Source organism: Bactrocera tryoni, chromosome 5, assembly GCF_016617805.1.
Source record: "Bactrocera tryoni isolate S06 chromosome 5, CSIRO_BtryS06_freeze2, whole genome shotgun sequence".
In the NCBI taxonomy this organism is placed as follows: domain Eukaryota; kingdom Metazoa; phylum Arthropoda; class Insecta; order Diptera; family Tephritidae; genus Bactrocera; species Bactrocera tryoni.
Genome location: NC_052503.1, coordinates 79182638 through 79202574, shown reverse-complemented (window position 1 = coordinate 79202574; position 19937 = coordinate 79182638). Strand labels below are relative to the sequence as shown.

Below are 19937 nucleotides of genomic sequence, written 5' to 3'. Positions count from 1 at the left end.
TCCGAGTGCGCAAAATTGTCTCTTATAAGTATAAAGTCTCCCAAACAAGTATACATTTAGGCGTGAAATTCGCAAAAATATATACTTTTAGGCTTTTGTTTTACGAAAAATCGTTTTGGAAAGATAAAAATGTGGCATACAGTTAAAATAAACAGTTCGTTAAATTCGAACACGCTGCTTATATTTACAGTTTCAAGAAAGTAGGTGGATACCACAGATACTAAAAAATTTACAAATTTTTGACAGCTCTACAGCGAAAAGGGTACAACAGCGTATATGTTAAATAACAGCAACTGATAAATATATGACTTTCACTTTTTGTAGGCAGTAAAGGAAGTCATATTTAATACTTAGTTAATGACACGAAAGTGAAATAGGTTTAAGCTGAAGCCATAATTGAGATTTCAGTAAAATGTGTAGCATACTTTTAGGCGCAATGAGTTTGATTTTAATTCTCCAAGTAACATTTTATAAAACAAAGTGAAGTAGGTGTGTGCTGAAGCAATAACCTTCAGAATTTTAGTTTTCAATAATATGTTTAGCATACCTTTAGGCGTCATGAATTTAATTTTGGTTCTCAAAATAGCTTTTTATTAAATTTTTTCTCTACTTTGTGTAGAACTATTAATACTATTAATAGCCTTAAACTAGCAGCAAAGCATATTTTTGCTGAGAAATTTAATATTACAAACTCAATAGCCTTACATACCCCACTAGTGCACTGCAGGGTTAAGGCACATACATGCTTTTGACATATAGAAAACTGTAAACAAAAGTAACAAAAAAAAACCTCACCACACAGTGAAGTTAAAAATAAATGTGCGTTATAAAGAAAAATTGCCCGGCAAATAAGATGGAGCAGCGCAGCAAAAGATAGCTGAAAAACTTATTACCCAAAGCAGCAACTGATTTCGGTTACGCGTAGCAAATTGATTGAGTATGTGTACCAAATAACAGCCAGTTTTAGAGGATGAGTTACGGCCAAGGCTACTTTGCAGAAGTTCTTGATTATTTTAAATGAGAAAATATGTAAGCGGGCTTGGTGTGTGTGTGTGTGTGGATATATATTTACAACTGCCTGAGCATGTAGATGCTGGCACCCAAAGTTTGAAAGGCTTTAGGCAGTTGAGCATAACTTTTTTGTTGTCTTGCCTGAGCGCGATAGGCAAAGAAGGAAGTGCCAAATATCTACAATGTAAATACATGTGTATACTTGAAAAGAAATATGGCCGCTCAAAAGTTTTTGGCAAACATAAGAGTCTAGAAAATTTGAAAACAGTCTAACGTTATAATATTTACGTTTGTTGTTTGCCATATTCTTTGAGTGGGTGTGGTTTGTGCATATTTTTCAAGTATGACAATTTTACTTTAGCTTTTAAAGCGAAAAGTTCGCTTGTGATTCGGATATTTTCGGTTAAAAAAATAGTTAATAATATTATTTTCTTAAGAACGGCTATATATTCTTCAAGTATAGCGTCTTTTTGAAAATGGTCTTTAATATGTTTCAAACTCGTGTTCATTTTATGAACTCCACAAAATTTTTAAATGTCTTTTAGTGTGATTCTGCTGCCATGCTGAGGGATCAACCATCTAACCTTATCTATTGGACATTTATCATCTTTTCCCGCGATATACCCAAATAACTTCGTAACTGAAAAACAAAACCCACAAGCAATACAGCTTTCTTATTTAAAAGCGATTAAGCGCAATACCTATGTCAAATTTGGTTGAAACCTCAAATCCAAGGTGTCAATTTATTGCACATAATTAATAGCCACGCTCTTAGGCACATCCCATACACACATACATATACTCCGCCTGTAATATAAAAAAAAAAAACAATATATGATACGAACTACAATATGCTGTTATCCTTTTTGGTCACTCCTATACATCCACATTCGTAAGTCTAGGCATATCAACTCCTTTTCTTACAAACACTCAAGATTTAATGAGGCATTGAAATTGCTTGCATTGTGGTCGTACGATAATATGCTCAAAGTTGGGACAATTTCACAAAGATCAATATTTATGAGGACGTTAGTACTTAACCAAAGCATACACGTACGCAGCGCTGATGATGATGATAATAGCAGCGAGGTGGGAGAAATAGATGAGACTAGTATCGATATGGGCACATGCAGAACATACAGAGGTATGGAATAATACCATATATGTATGCGAATGTGTAGCTACATATGTATATGTATATGCGAACTATACGTACTCACGGAGTATACAAGTGACCGTTACAATACTGGCAAACATCAGTGCTGATAGGCGGGTGTTGGTATGCTTAATGTGAGCTCGGCAAAAGGTTATGTTATTGGAGAAATAATAATATTTCGTCTGAAAATACGTGCATGGCACACTAATATGCTGTGGAATACTTCAGAGTAATAACTTGGTTATAAAAAAATAGGGAGCAAGGCGGATTTGCGGTAGACAAATAAGAGTGTATTGGCAATTGGCAAACTGCAATAAACAGAGCATGAGCTAAATGAGCTGAGAAAGTGTATGCAAAAGTAGAGTTTCACAGAGCTGCAGTGCGATGATAGGTTCTTTCAAATAGTGTACAGTATGCGCGAAGAGTCTGGCTTTATAAAGTGTGTAGAGTAGTTCGGGTCTCTTTGGAAAGACTACAGTATTTTAAATACCATCAGTCAAACCGCTGTTTTCTCTACACATTTCTTCACTCTGGCAATAGCAACGCTGTTTTTCAACTTTCTACGAATTATTTCGTTCGATGCGAAAAAATTATGTGTACTTCTCGAACGATTCATACAAAAATGTAATGACTTTTAATTCTAAATTTGATGAATACTCCTCTTGCACTTAGCAAGTGAACTCTATCTGGTATCGCAAATGACTAAACTGGTCTATACGTAGCTCATTGACCTACCAGATTAACTTAACCTAACTTAATTCTAAATCCCTTTAAATTTCTTACATTTAGGTACGATAATGTAATCTATTTACAGAATTAAATAAGAATTAAAGTACATTCCGGAAATACCTTTGCTATTTTCCAATTTTATCCATTCTATTTCATACGTTGAGAAAAAATTATGCGTACTTCTCGCATGGTTAATAAAAAAATTCAATGACTTATAATCTTAAATCGCTTAAAACATCCCACAAATGTATAATCTTGCCATCTTTTGCTCGATTAATATATAATTAAGGATTTAATTACTATTTTATAGCAGTATTATTCAAGTCAGTCGCTTTTTCCCAGCTGCAAAGTACATATATAAGGAAATAAAAAAAAAAAAATTTTCAGCGCGGAAATGCCAGCCTCTCACCTCTTTTTTCCATTAGGCCCTCGTAAAATATTCATACCCATTTATTTGCACATAAAGTACAAAAGATAATTTTCATTTGCAAGCGAGAAAAATTGTAATAAAAATAAAAATAAATAAATTGTTGTTGTTGTTGCATAATTGCATGCCTTACGCTCAGTGTGTGCATAAGTGTGGCGTGAGTAGTTAGCCATTGCCGTAAGTTTTTTTCCACTTTCGGTTAGTTTCTGCTTATGGTAATCATAAACTTGCTTGTTTATTGCATTATTAAGCTGTATTGTAAGTAATCGTGTTGCAATAATTGAATTGTAATAAAAATGTGCACAAATTAGAGCCGTTAATCGCGTGCTTAAATTGTGTTGCTGCTATGGATAATATCTGCTGCTTTCAGTGGCTATAATATATACTTTCAAAAATATTTTTGTTTAATTTTAGTTGCGGCATTTTTTGCTCAGCGCTTAGCTGTTATTGTGCGGTAATTTTTGTGATAGAAAGGTCAAGAAGGTTAGGAAAGTTTTTTTTAGAAAATTTTCCATACCAAAACCTGTTTTTGATAAGTGAGTTTGTATGGCAGCCATAAGCTATAGTGGTTAGATCTGAACAATATATCCGCTTATTATAGAGCTGCTTTAGACAATAATATATGCCAAATTTCGTGAAATTATCAAGTCTTTTAAGACAACTTTCCATACAAGAATAGATTTTTATAGGTGAGTTTATATGGCAGCTATAAGCTTTAATGATCCGATCGGTACAATATTTTTCGAGTTATTAACACTGCTTTCAAAAATTATACGTACTGAATTTCATGAAGATATCATGCCATTTAAAATAACTTTCCATACAAGAACTAGATTTTAGTAGGTGAGTTTGTATGGCAGCCACAAGTTATAGTTGTGCAATCTGAACAATATATCCGGATATTATAGCGCTGCTTTCGAAAATCAATATGCCAAATTTCGTAAAGATATCATGTCATTTGAGATAACTTTCCATACAAAAACCTGATTCAGATATGTGAGTTTGTATGGCAGCTATAAGTTATAGAAGTCGGATCTGAACGAAATATCTCGTGATTATAGTGCTGCCTTTGAAAATAATATATGCAAAATTTTGTGAAGGTATCTTGACAATTAAAAATGTTTTTCATACAACAACTTGATTTTGGTAGGTGAGTGAATAGGTGTTATATGTATGCTTTAATGGACCGAAATCTACGATTCCAGCAGAATAATAAGTTTAAAGCAACTAGAAGTAATAAGGAGCTTACCTAAATTTTATCGTTATTTATACGCCTTTAAGCCACCTTTCTATAAGCTATCCCCAAACACCAGCCTATAGTAATATCAATCTTTAGTGGCAAGCTTCGTATGCACTAAATATCTCACGCCTGTTGCACATGAACCGAACTATACAAATTCATTTTATTTCAAGATTTTATTATGAGCAAAAAAAGCTTAATAAAAACAACAACACTATAACCAGCGGAAGGCGTAAAACTCAATGAGTCTGTTGCACAGCACAGTGGCTGCAGCCAGAAAAACGCCAACATACTAATTAATTGTGCGCAATGCTACTTATAGCCGCTCGTCTGCATACTTGCAAAGTAGTCAACTTACTTGAATTACTCTGCTGCCTTCTTAGCCAACGCACACACGATTTACAACAAGCTTTTCGGGCTGTCTTAGCATTAATTGTAATCCTTTTGCTTGCGTCCGAACTTTCGGTCACAAAGGCATAAATATTTCAATGCAAAACTAACTGCATAACTGCTTTGGAGTTAAAGTACAAACAGAGCAAAAGAGATTTTTTCCGCTGCTGCACTGCCACTGCGCCGACGCTTACCCTTCCGGCGACTGCGTGGTCGTTTCGCAAAGCAAAGAACTTTCTTAATTTCGCCTCGCACATAATCAAGATTCAATTTTCCAACTGACGACGAAAGACGCAGGAAACAAAAAAGAAAAAAATACAAGAACAAAAAACAAAAACAAAATGTTTGCAATTACTTTTGCAAAGGCACAAAACGGCTCCGGTCTGCCCAAAATCTAACGCACACACTGCTGTATGGCGTTGCCAACCAAACCAACTGCTGGCTGTCGCTTGGTGTGTACAAGTAGTTGTTGAAAATTGTTATTTTCTTGTATGCTTGTTTCGTGTTGTTGCGCAAAAAGCGGCTGCTGTGTGACAAAAAGATTTACAAATTCGGACTTTAGTTGTGACTTTGACTTTGACAAGCGAGTCGGCTGCAACAACGACACTGGCTAGCGAAGCTTACACATTAACCGAGCCGTGAGCTTAGGCAAGCGTTGGCGAATTTTAACTAAAAGTAAAAGATGCAGCAAGCGAACAGCATAAAGTACTGAGCCTGAGCCTGCAAGAAGCTGTGCAAGTTTTCCGCAACAGCAATTGCTTCACTCTGCTCCCAAGGCACTGTTGCTTTGCTGCTTATACATATTTATTGTCCTTATATTTACTTTTTTTGTCTTAGTATTCTTGTTTAATGTCCAGTCTTCGAAATTCGAAAGTAACTCTGTCTTTTGCTGGCCATAAAACTCCCGCGTGGAAAGAGTCGCCAGAGTTGCAGTCGAAGTTGGAAGTTGAAAGCTGGCGAGTACTTAAATCAGCCCGGACAAGTTTTTGTATTTATACACTCAAGTGAATAACAGTTATTTGCGTAATTATCAGCAGATTTTATTTCTCGTTAATTTTTGGAGACTGGGTGCCGCTTATAGAGCAGTTTAAAAATGGCGGTTCTAAGAAAATTGTGCGCTAGTGGCTAAGGTACTCTCAAGATCAAATTTGGATGGGACTGGTTCATATAGATCTTAAATTTGTAAAACCTTTCTTTGTGTTGGTATGAAATTTGATTTTCATCTGTAGTTTTTCTAAAATTGTTAGAACTGCTTTATATTCATGTTAAGTTTGATCTTCATATGTATGTCAAATAGTGGGTGTTTGACAGCTGTTTGTTTACGATGCGTTTGCATGGCGATTTTTACTATGGACCTGGTCGGGTTTTGACTGTATATGTTTCACGATCTTAAAGGCGGTATACCATGCTTTTCAAATTTGTACAACGAAGTGTCTTAGAAGACGTCCGAAGAAGACTAGGTCTATTGTATATAATAGTAATACCAACGATGCTTATTGCTTTTTTATAATACCTGCTTATTTGAGGTATCAGATCACATTGGCACCATATGTCTACTCAGCAGAATCGTTAACGAAGTTTTTCCTGCTCACAAAAAAAGAGAGAATGAAAATTTTGGTCTTGAGGTAGAGGAAGTTAACTCAAAGCACCTGGAGGCCATAAACAAAGACTCCTCACCCCTTAGGAGCAACCTCATTGTTGGTAGCCATACATTTGAAAAAGCTAAGGCTTTGTAAAACTCAGAACTAGCATAGATTCCTCCAGTAACCTAAGCCTTGAGAACAAGCGCAAAATAACTATTGCCAACAGGTACAACTTCAGTATCGGTAGACAATTGAGAAGCTCATCCTTCTCTCGACGAATAAAAATTACGCTCTACACAACTTTCATTATTGCCGTTCTATTGTAAGACGCGTAAATATGGGCGATGATGAGCCGAGATGAGAAAGCACTTTGAATAGTCAAGAGTATTATCCTCCGCAAGACCTTTGGAGCCGTCCACATGAGCTATAAATGCCGAAGAAGATGACACTACGAACTGCGTGAGATCTACAACGGCATGGATATAGCTAAGCGGATAAAAAATTAACGAATGCGCTGGTTAGGCCATGTCGTTCGTATTGTTGAGTTGATGCTCCTAAAAAAACTTTCTTAGACTCAAACCAAACGGAAGCTTTGCACACATCCAATCGTAAGACCAAGTGCTTAACGACATGTAGGCACTTTGGATGTACAACTCGCGGGAGCTTGCAAAGAGTAGAAGCAAGTGGAGAAGTTTTGAGTTCTTAGCATAGACCAACCAACGGTTTTGGGAATCCAAAGAAGAAGAAGAAGGTTATTTAAAGTTATGGAATCCTCAGCATGCCTCGAACAAAAAGCTTGTATCCCAGTTGGAGACCCTATGAAATATATATAGTATATTATATGAGGAGCTGAGGTATACAATAAAACTTCTGTACCTGAAGGGATCCTAATTAAAGTTATAATACTTTTAGTAACAAATGCAGCCTTCCTCAACACTTTTTGGAGAATTTCGGATTGATAACGAAATTTTTTGTCTCTATTCTTTGTCGCGATTTGGATTGACTATCTCTTCTCAGCGACGGAGTATCTGAATGACCCCGTTCATCTTCCTATTATGAGTGACCTTCTAAGATGCTGCTTGTATAATTTACTCACCGTCAGTTTCATGTGCCTAATTTGGAGCAAGACTTTCCAGTTATAACACCAAAGCTTCTCACTCTTTAGAATTACGGAAAACCAGCACTATTTCGTATGCAGAGGTCACGCAATCAGTAAATCAACCATGAGTAATAGAAGTACTTGCTTTTTAGCTAAAGCCAATAGTTCTTACCATTTTTTCTGCCAAGACTACAAATATAAAACTACTCAGCCGGATTTTCGGCAATTTTCACAATTTCCGTCAGCAAAATCAAATCACATCAAGCAATTGGATATTTCGCAAGCAAAAATCATTTCAAACCAATTGCATATCCTTCGAGATCAACTTACTCGCCTGCATGATAAAGAGAACCTATTGCTGCTACTACGAATGCACTTTATCGAAGCACCATTAAAATATCTACTTCAATTTTGATTTCTAATTTGGCAGAACTCAAATTTGCAGAGTCAAAAAGTTTGCGTAGAGCCGTAGCCGGCAGCAGGAGGAGTGAAATGGCAGAACAAAAAAAGTGGAAACAACAAACACAGCGTAATCAATTGGGTACAAAGGCATGCCAGTGACTGACAGATACTTGCCAATACACACTGATTACCAAATATTTAGCTACAGACGAGTAGCTGCCGTTAGGTAAAGGCGTCTGTGTGTAGCTTGGTGTGCAGTTAACAAGCAGCAACAACAAGAAATGCACTTTCGCTGCAATAACAGGAGACAATCAGGAAATACAAGCCATATTGCATGGCAGATTCACACATACATACATACACACACTGGTCGAGTTATAGACAAACGCCTTGCCGCAGCGGCACACCAGCGCGCACACCGCACCAGCGCCATGACCGTGGCGATGGACTAAATGAGATTTCTTTGTTCTTCATTTGTTTCAATATGTTTGTCGACAATCATCATCAGCATCATCATCGCCGTAGTCATCTGTAACATCAGCAATGACAGCTAGCAGCCAGGAAGCAACAGTCAACAGCTAGCAATCCAGACTCGGTCGGCAGACAAGAATAAATGGCTTGCAGGGCTGGTGCCGCTCTATGGTTAGTGCGTCAGATGGTTAGGCGGATGAATGACTGGTTGGCTGTTGGAAAGGATGGATAGATGGCTGAATGACTGGTTGGTTGTTTGTATGGCCAGATAGATGGTCAGGCGTTGGATGCCAATGGACCAGCTACAATAATGGATTTCTAATGGCCAAACAATTGCCGAACGTATCAACAAACAAACCGACACATTTGACTGTGAGCGTCTGAAATGTCGAGTAAGTTGGGCAAAAGAATAAAATAGATTGCACAAGCGGATTAGGTGGGTTAGGGATGAAAAGTATAATAACTAGCATGTAAGTGGTGGATTCGGGAGAGCGAAGGCAGTGATGTGTGCGAGTAAAATGGTGGCTATTTTCCACTTTGTTTTAGCTCCAAAATTACTACAAATACAAAAGTGGGTGATTTAGTTTGTGTGCGTCTGTTGTAGGCGCTTCTCGAATTTATGCCCACACCACTTGTGGAACACACACACCCATAAGCGGTGGTAAAAACATTTGAGCATAAGCGCTCTCGCAACTCAGCGCAGCAAGCAAATCAAATTCGAAATCAAAAGCAAAATCAAAATCAATGTGAAAACAATGTGATTTTAATATCCCGCTGTTGAAGGCGAAGTGTGTGCTGACCCCTAACCTGTCTACCTTTTTTCAGTTTTTAGCGCTGTTTAACTGGTGCGTGAGGTGAAGGGTATTAACTGTGTATTGTTGCAAGTGATTTGCATACAGTGGTGCAAAGCTAAAGTTATGGTACGGAAGGATATAGTGTTGACCTATGATGTTATAACTGAGTGGCGATAGCGCTAACACAGCTCAAAGCAAACAGTTTAGGAAATAGTTTTGAGGCACTGGGAGAAAAGTGGTTATCTTTCATTCAAGTAATGCTGGCAATATGGTTGAAAAGACTTATTCAACGAGAGTAGGCAAAAAACCGAAGAATATTACTTTTATCACCATCCACTGAGGCTTTCATTTAAAAACCAGAGTTGCCAACGCAATATATTTTATTTTTCTCATATATTATATTTGAATTTGAATATATTTTTTAAATAAAATTTAAAAATATATATATATTTTTCTTTATTAGCTTTGTTGTAAAGAGTTGCCAACATTCTCAAATTTGAAAAAAATATTTTTTCGATTTTGAATATAATTTTTCAACATTTTTTAATTGTTTGAAAAACCCATTTCATGAAAAAAAAAATATTTTTTTACTAGCGTTGTTGTAAAGAGTTGCCAACTTATTAGAATTTAAAAAAAATCAATATTTTTTGAAAATATCAAAAACCCGTTTCATGGAAAATAATTTTTTTTCATCACTTTTGTTGCATATGGGTGCCAATTTGTTTCGAATTTGACATTCTTTTTTCTCAATATTTGATTTGATAACTATACAAATTTGTTCAAATGAAAAGTGGAGTTTTATTTCATATTTTTGTTGCATAGAGTTGCCACCTTTTTCGAATTTGAAAAAATATTTTTAACTTATTTTATAATAACAACAAAAATCCGTTTAATAAAAAAAATATATTTTAATTTATCAGTTTTATTGTACAGGGTTGCCAACTTTTTTCGAATCTCAATAATTTTTTTTTTAATTTTTTTTTAATTTTTTTATAACTACAAAAGCTTGTTTAATCGCAAAACGCAATTTTATTTAATATTTTTGTTGCATAGAGTTGCTAACTTAGTTGCCAAGGGCCTGCCCATTTGTCGGTACCGCCAATAGCGGACTACTATAGCATATAGCTGCCATACAAACTGAACAAACGGAATCTAGTGCTTGTATAGAAATCTTTTTCACTTAAAGATATCTCTTCGCAAAAATTGGCTTGGTTAAGCAATGTTGCAATCTCTGAATAAATTTTTCTGATCGGATCACTATATCATATAGCTCCCATACGAACTGAACATTCAAATTCTAGTCTTTGTTTGGAAAACATTTTTATTTGACAGGAAATGAAACATTGTCTGAGACAACGCTACAATCTCCAAAGATATTACCTAAATTGTACACTTATATCATATTGCTAACCTATAAACTAACAGATAAAATATAAGATAAGATATCTGAAATCTCACTATGCATAATGCTGTTACTTTCACAATCATATGTATACGAAACAGCGGTCTCTGGGGTTTTTCAGTTTTCTATTTGAAAATTAGTCTTCTTGAAATCGCCGCGAAAAAGAAGTTACTTTAACCTCCGGACTTCAGAGTTTTTATTACGTGATTCGAAAGCTTAGCGCTCTCGCACTCAAAAAGATAACTGATTACAGTTACCTTAGTCTAACTTAAGCTAATTTGAAGGGAATTTAGAGAACTGTTGAATTCTTCACTTGTAGTTACGAGATTTCGAGAAAATTGCCTAAAAATGCACAGTGTGCTTGAAAATTTCCAATGCATTCCAATAAAGTATACAGACAGTCACACTTTTGAGCATTTTATTCGCCACTGTGTGGACAATCGGAAGCGGATGTACATGTTGTGTGAAAGCATTTAGAATGCTATAGTGATTGAAGAGCTGGAATGTGAGCGAAGCGAGTTTGAGGAAAAAAACATTGCCTAACACACAAATATACAAACATTACATTTATTTGGCAGCGCGCATGTGTTTGTATATTTGCGCATTTATTACAGATAGCATACAATTTTAGTTGAAGTTGAAGTGGATAACGAGAATTCAATTTCCCTAACAACACATCAACCCACAATCAAACAGCGGCACTATCACATATGGCGCATAGGCACACCTACACACTGACGAAAAGCTGTAAACAAGTATTTATATGTTCATTCAACTCTGCAAATAAGCAATACAGCCATAGCACTTACACCGCTGCACGGCTGCCTATATGCCTTAGTTAGCGGCGCATCATTACCATGGCCAGCATGGCGTATACGTAACGTGCTGCCTATCACTCGCCGCTGCTGCAGCCATTCATTGTAGGCATTTAAATTATTTTAAGATCAATGTTAATATTTGCTTTTGATTTATTATGCTTTACTCTCAGCATGTGTGGGTGGGTGGGGTTTGTATATTTACTCACATATACACGTGTATTTGCGCTGCTATGCAAACAAGCGGCGTGCATATACATACATATGTGTATGCATGTACACAAATTTGCGGTTGTTTGAGTGAGCTATTTTTTGCTGTTTGATGTGTATTTTTTCTGCTTTGCTACATTTTGCAGATGTGTGGCAACTTTCTTTGTATAAAAAATTAATTTGTAAATAAGCTACACGAGCACACAAGCTTACATATGCAATATGTGGTGATATATACGGAATATAGTGAAGTGTGGATAGTAAAAGTTATCGAAATTGTAAAAGTTTATGGATAAAATTGAAATTTTGGTAACAAATATATCAAAAAATGGCGCAACTAATATATTTTGTATACATAAAATATTGTGAAGAAAATAATTTTTACTTTCAATTTAAAATTTTTTGCAAAAAAATTAAATTTTTTCAATGATACAGAATAAAATGGCTGAAGAAATATTTTTTTTTAATAAAAAGTCGAAGTAAAGTGAAGTTCGGATATGAAGAATTCTAAAAATTTGAAAGTTTTTCGCATTGAGTTAAAATTTTTTCAAAAAATATAAAATAAAATGGGAAAATAAATATTTTTTGTGTACCCAAAATACAGTGAAACGTGAATATAAAGAATTTTGAACGAAAAATTTCAATTTTCTGTGGCAATTAAAAAAAAAATAATAGAAATAATTATTTTGTAATTAATCAATGTGGTTAGAAATCGATTTTAAAAATAATTTGTTTGGTGTTTTAAATTTTTTTTACCAAAAAAATGTGGAAGAAATATATACATTTTTTTTAAATATTTTTGGTAAAAAATTTAAAAGTTTTTGTTGAAAAACTCAAAAGGCAAATATCTTTTCGAAGAAAAGTGAGGAATGTAACTATTTGAAATTTTTGTTACCAAAAATAAAAAAATTTTACATATATTTCTCCCACAATTTTGTGTTTTTTTTATGAGTAATGGAGCGATAAATTAATTTTGTGAAAATGGTACATTAAATTTCAAAAAACCATATTTTCAAAAACAAAGAAAATATACAAATTTCTTTTAACTCTATTGTTATTAAAAAAGGTCGGTAGAAATCAATTTAAAAATTATGTTTTTGAAGTATTGAATTTTTTTTTTACCAAAAATGTTTTTAAAAAATTAATTAAAAAAAACTATATTTCTTCCCAAAAATTGTGTAATTATCGTTTAAGAGCTATCTAGTTAGAAACCTACTAATTAAAAGCTTTGCTTCCTATTTTTCGTAAACACAACCGCTTGAGAGATCTTAACATTTGAATCAAATTTTTTACTTATGAATTTTATAACTCAGTTATACTTGGACAGATTTTCTTAGAGCCGTCTAGGCACCTACTGTTCAAATTTCAAGTGAAAGGAAAATATTCGAATTTTTATGACACTCCCTAATATACAATATAATTATATATAATACTGGGAGAGACTATCTTAGAGCCGTTTAAGCACCTAATTTTCAAAGTACCAAGCGAAAAGTATTAAATTTTTTTACACACCCTAATAAACATTTTTATAATTTTTTTTCATCAATCTTTCTTACATAGGCCACAACTGTAAGTAAAGTTATACATTTCACAAAAAAATTCGTTAAAATTAAATCTTTCTAAGTGTCTAAATTAACTAAAGCACCTCATATCAATGCTTCACTGTACCACAATAAAATTTTATTTAAATTTTTGCCCGCACTCGTATTTATGTCTATGGCATATGTCATTAATTTTAATTTATAGTACAAACTGGAGCTGACGACATAAAAATACAACTATACACTAACAAAAGCAACAATATTTCAAGTAATTATATTTAACACCCACAACTGTGTATGTGTGTGCATATGTAGAACGTATGAAAGTATTTGCATAAAAGGCTTGTTTGCTTACAGTCATTCAAAAAGGAAATGAAATATCAACAATTCATTGCCACCCATTATGTCTGTGAGTGTGCATGTGCGCTTAAGTGTGTATGTGTGTTTGTAACGCGCAATAAGGATATTAAGGAAATTATGCGCTCAATTCATGCAAATCACAATCACAAATTAATTTAATATGTTCAGCATTGGCGCGTCTCACAATTTTACGGATTAACATTACCAATTTCATTGATAATACCGCAATATCATACATGTTGAGCCATACTCTACTCATATTGTATATATGCAAATTTGTAGATACCGGCTGTGTGTGTGTGGGTTTGTTTGTATGTGTGTCTGTAATTTCACGCATTCGCTCTTTGAAAGCATTAAATTATGATTAATGTAGTATCCCATTAAATATTTGCATTAAAAGAAATTCTTTATCTATGCATGTGTGATAGTGTATGTGTGTTAGTGATAAATCGGATAAACATATATATATATATATATGTATATTTAGCCTTTGTGCTATCAAATAAGATTTTTGGTAAGCTGATAGTACTATGGCGGCGCTGTGCTTTCTATATAAGACAATTGCCTTCGAAGTGTCAAATGAACTAGTGATAAATAGTAGCGAATCGAACAAACGAGGTATTATAATAAACTGTAGTAGATAGTAGGAGGATAGTAGTTGCTTATAACATTTAAGAAAAGCTTCCAGTAACTCATCTGTAAATCAACTCGCTTAATTTCTGATTTCCTTTAATTTGAGAAGAGAGCAAAATTCTATTGTTGCGCTGACAGAAATACAGCTAGAAATATCACTAAGATGAAAAAGCAAAAATTATTTAATATAATCAAGCTTTTCTATTTATTTTTTCTCAGAGAATTACAGACTATTCCCATAATCACTTTAAGTGTGAAAGGCTATTGAAAATTTTATTGAGTTCATCTCATCTTTTCATCGCCCAATCTAATTTTTTCTATGAAGCTTTGTTCCATTCTTTCTCCTTTCTCTTCTTTACTGAAGTTTCGAGCTCAATTCCTTATACCGACTTCTCCAATAGGAATGATATGATTTCTATGTGCCCTTTTGGTCATTTCTAATATGTCATGATCTGATATTTTCGTATTGTATTGACTAATAATAACAATTTCATCATGGAAAGATATACAACAAAAAAATCGCTACAAATTATTTAATTTCAAATCAAAACATTCTCCAATTGCAACTTTTCATGCGCTTTTGCCATTTTATGGTCGTAATAATCGTCCAGCTGTGTTCGCTATTCCCCGAATTGTTGAAAATTTCGATCGCTCCGTTTCTTCGCATAATGTTCAAGGGCCAATAAGACAAAACATCACTCGAAGTAATGAAAATATTGCAGGCGTTCATGCAAGTGTTATATACTTGTGAATAAATGAGGTTTTCACCGCGACCTAAGGTCTAGTGTGCCCTTCAGTCAAACGTTGCCGAAAACCACAATTTGTCGATTCGAAAAAGTTCTCAAGAACTGGGACTGTCTCATACCATAACCCGTCTGATTTTGTGAAAAGATTTGAGCTTGCAGGCGTATAAAATTTTTCTCACTTAAAAACTGAAGCCATTGAACCGTTGTAAACGTCGTGAATTTGCAGATTTTGCCTTGGAGCAACTTGAAAACGATAAAAATTAGGAATTCGATTATTTAAAGAAATTGTGACACTGAATGGCCTCCAAGGAGTTCCGATTTAACATCATTAGACTACTTCTTGCGGTGTTATTTGAAGTCTTAACAATAAACTAGACTCTCTTCGAGCTTTAGGAGTCAACATTGAACGAAATATTCATGAAGTACGACTTTATTTAGTAGAAATAGGACTAATAACTTGGGATCATCGAATTCGTGGGTGCAAAAGAAGTCTTTGATGTCCATTGCTTATTCCATAGAATCTTTAGTATTTTACTGCAAATACAAATTTTTATGGTACAGACGGGACCACGGGCCTTTTTTATCAGCACGTATCCTGAGATTAGAATTTATAAGCTTTTGGCATGTCTTCTAATTTTCAATTATTCTCTCCAAAGAAACCGACTTCGCAATCCTCCCAATCGATAAGATCGAATTCCGGAAAATTAGGGAATATTATGTAATCCTAATGGGATTTCCACGCCTCTTTTTCTACATTGTCGTTATACTACGATAAATACAGGAAGTCTAATCTTTGCTATCTTTTAGTTAGTATCTCGGAAAGTAAGTTCTAAAACACATATAAATTCCTCCATTGGGTCTGGCAATAATGAAGCTGTTAAGGTAATTTAAACTCCGGGTTCCGGGTCCAGGGTTCCAGGCTAAGTAATTTAAACTGTATTACGTTCCGGGCTCCATCTTAATCACGTAGAAGATCTTCTGACGATGGAAAATGGAGCTAGGGTCTGTAAAAAGTTTAGCAGATGAATTAAGTTAATACTGATTCCTTTGACAGGTGCTACACCCTTTCCTACATCGCCTATTTGCTACTAAGTACAAATACAAGAAGACGTGGACTGTCTGGTTTTTTTCGTTTTTGTTAGTTTCCTCAAAGAAAACGGCTCTCTCATATGCAGTAATCGACAACTGGAAGAGCAAGGTCTAACATATAATTCCCACGTTGGGTCTGCCAAACAATAGAGCAGTCAAAGTATGATAAATTCAACTAGATTCCGTATTGCTGCTTTTTAATCACGCAGAAGATTTTGTAAGGATGTGAAATGAAGCTAGGATCTGTAAAAACGCTGGTAGGTCCATTAAGTATAACAATGGTTGGAGAATCATGTCTGCTCTTTCCAGTAAAATGACAAGGTTCGAAGTTTTCCAGTAAATAGAGTGTTCGAAAATATGTTCGACAGATTTTTCTCAACAAAACTAATCAAGTTCTTCGATACCAAACTTCCTTGAACCCCCCCTTCAACAGGCATGTCTCCTTACCAATCACTTAAAATATATCCAAAGATTACAGAATGCCAAACTTTTCCCACCGCGTCAGTAATGTTCAGATATTCAACTATTTTCCAAAACAAATTGATGACTAGCCGTAAAAAGCCTGCGACAACACACAGCTCATATGCCAGATTGCCGCAAAGCTGGAAAAAATCTAAGCAGCTTGCAACGGAATACTCGCCGGAAACAAGGACAATATATTAACATCCGGCTGCAGTGTCATTGCCGGAATATGGAATGTAGTCGAAAGGCTAAGGAAGCGCAGCCAGCATATAAAAGTACGAATGCACATGTATGGGAGTGTATATAGACAACACTGGGCTCAAGCTCAAAGCCATATAAAATCGAACTCAAATCAGCGAACTCGGTAAGCCAACATGCCAGGCGTCGGAACTGCCATAGCAAAGCATACATTTTTGGCTTTTACTATGTGTTTTTTTCGTTGTTTGTGTGAATTTTGGAGTAAAGTAAAATTTATAGCGCAACTCGACAAGCTAGCCGAGCAGTCAGCGCTGCAATTTCAATTTGCGATTGGCAAGCGCTCGTACGATTGTGTGTTTGCGGCGAGCTGCTATGGACCATAGACGACATGCACCGGAAGAATAGATCATAAAATATTGATGTCTCACATTGATTCACTGCAGTCGCAACGCAAGCAACGGCTGGGTAGTGAGGCGAAGAGAGTGCGGGCAAGAGAGGGAGCGTATACGTTTAGTGGCTGCCTAGCCGAAATTGCATTGCTTGTGCCGACACAGGAAGCGTAATGAATGAGTCAAAAACTTCAGCCTGTGTCCGTTACAAATGATTTACTTTTTACTGATTTAAATTTTTTCATTTTGGTATTATTTTCCATTCAATTTTCCTTAAACCGGCATTTCTCTAGTGATATTTGAACTCACACACTGTCAGTCAGCAAGCTTACTAGTGCTAAAAGTGTCTTATGCTTATTCTGTTGGGTTATCTTTAAACCAAAACAGCAAATCCCACTCGCGCTGAATAAATGTGCTTCATTTGCTGCTGCTCTCAATGCGCGGCAGCCATCAAATGATGCCACAACGCCGCGGTGCCCTTAAATTGGAATCTGTGCTGTGCTTAGCTGAAAATCAGTTCCTTCCACTCAAATCGCTTTTTTGCGAACACAAATGTATGGTATGTCTTCTTAGCTTGTTTAGGTTGTTCTCCAATCACAATATGAGAAAGTTGAGAATATTTGTATATTTGTATTTACTTCAATAATAATATTAAGAGCAAATTGCTGAGTGAAATTCGAAACTGGAAGAGTTAAGTATGTATGGAAGTTATTGCAGGGTCGTTGCAGCCGAATCTCATATTCTTATAGGACCCTATCAAAGCCTTCAAAAAGTGGCGCCCTTAAGTTGAAAGATCAGTGCAGTCTGCAGGTCTCTTCAGCATACAAATGAGATATGCACCTAAGCTGCCTCAGACCATTCAACCTTCAAGGGTTGTTTGAAGCAATGCACCCTAGAGGAAAACTTCAGGTCTTGGAACACTACTTTGGAATAGTGGTGATGATGAACAGACCAAAAATCTCTAATCTTATGAAACTTCTCATTAAATCTTTTAGCCATTTGTAGAACCCTCTAGGTTAAGCTTTTGTAAAATCTTCAGTCTGATAACACGTATAGTCTTTGGAAGCCGTAACGGACTTTTATAATGCAGACTGCACTGTTTTCTATTGTGCTTTGTCAAAATTATCAGATAAGTACTTGCCAACCGCATTTTCGTACTTTAACATCCTCCTTGAATGCACTGTATTGAGTCATACTTAAGTGCATTCAGTTTTGCGAATATAATACCTATTTTATGTGTTATTGCATACATAGTTATAAATCTAAAGGTTCAAATGTATATGTATCAATGTCGGGTATATCGGAGGTTGGGTTATCTTCTGCTGCAGTTTGCTTCGCCAATTGTTCAACTGCATGGCCTGAGGCAATGCGACTATTTAACGAAGCACTCAAAATTTCATTTCAGCAATCACATTACACCAGTATATATAGAACCAACAAGAAATTGGAGTGTAGAGGTACTTGTTTGCGGATTTTTCTACTAGAAAAATTGGCGAAAAAAAACCAAAAAAAATTGTAAAACAGTTTGTGATATTTCGGCTCTAATGAAGGGTGAAAGTGACGAATAATAGCCTGTTTTGCAAAAGATGTCCTAAAGCATTTATTAAAACATATTTTGTAGAACTTGTGGAACTAAAATATGATGACAGTATCTCAATGATGCCACGGAGAATAAAAGTTAAGGAATCATCTCTTAAATTTGACCAACTTTCTTCAAGAAGAGACGTTATTGTTCACTGGATCGGTATCGGTATCGTAAGATGAACCAAGTACTATTTTTTTCTTAGAAACACTGTATCGTATAGGCTTTCTTTCACCATCTCGGTATCACACCATAATTTGAAAAATTTGGAGTATTCTTACAAATTCTTACTAAGTGGATCGTTTTTTGTTCGTGTATTGTTCCGACTCACAGTTGTAATACTGATCATAACAAGTCAAACGTTTTTAGTCGCCCCGGTAGGGGATGAACTCAACAGAACTCAACGGACCTAATATGAAATAATCATACAACATAAAAAAGTCTTTTGAAATTATTTTCTGAACATCCAGCCACTGTACATATGAAGATCTGTTCTCTTGTTATGGTGGTGGTTATCTCATACATGCTTGGGGGGTTAAGGTTTAGGTTGGTTATCATCGAAGTCATCTAACAAGCTGTTTTGATGTGATCGGACCATAGATATAGGGGCAATGGATGAGTAGGGTTCATCGGGTTATGGTGGTTTGGGAATGGTTAGAGTAATGCGTGGACGCGTTGCATGCTGGACATATTTTTGGTATGTCTGGATCGATTCTGGATAAGTAGTAGCTTAACCTGCTAGAGTAACCAGAACGAAGTGGCGCAAGGGTTACTCTAGATTATCGTGTCAACTTGAGCTCTTCGTCTGCTATAGTAGCATACTCAAAGTATGCCATTCACTGAGAGACAGCCGGTGAGGGTATTAATAGTTCCATTATGAATTTACGGTCAGTGCGTGTTTGAAGTAAGCTGCATCCGACATCTGATCGGCTTATTGTTCGATAGCAACGATGTAGTCAAGGAAGGAAGTTTTGTTCCTAGGGGGCGGCTCTGTTTCAAGCAGACGATTGCAAGGATGATTTCTGCAATAGTATCCCAGATGCTGCTTGGAGAGGAGTTCAATATGCTCCTTAACATTAAGCAAAAAGGCCCCGCTGTGTAAATGTTCGACCGGATACATCAAGAGACATCATGTGATTGTCCGTAGTGCAGTGTTCTGACACGTCTGAAGCTTCTTCGTCTGTATTCCATTACATGCAAGCTACCAT

General features: G+C 35.6%; 1 long non-coding RNA gene across 1 annotated transcript in view; it reads left to right on the top strand.

Annotated features, from left to right (window-relative positions):
• LOC120779051 overlaps window positions 1–19937 on the top strand; it is a 209549-nt gene that overhangs the window by 55613 nt on the left and 133999 nt on the right. The window lies entirely within an intron of this gene.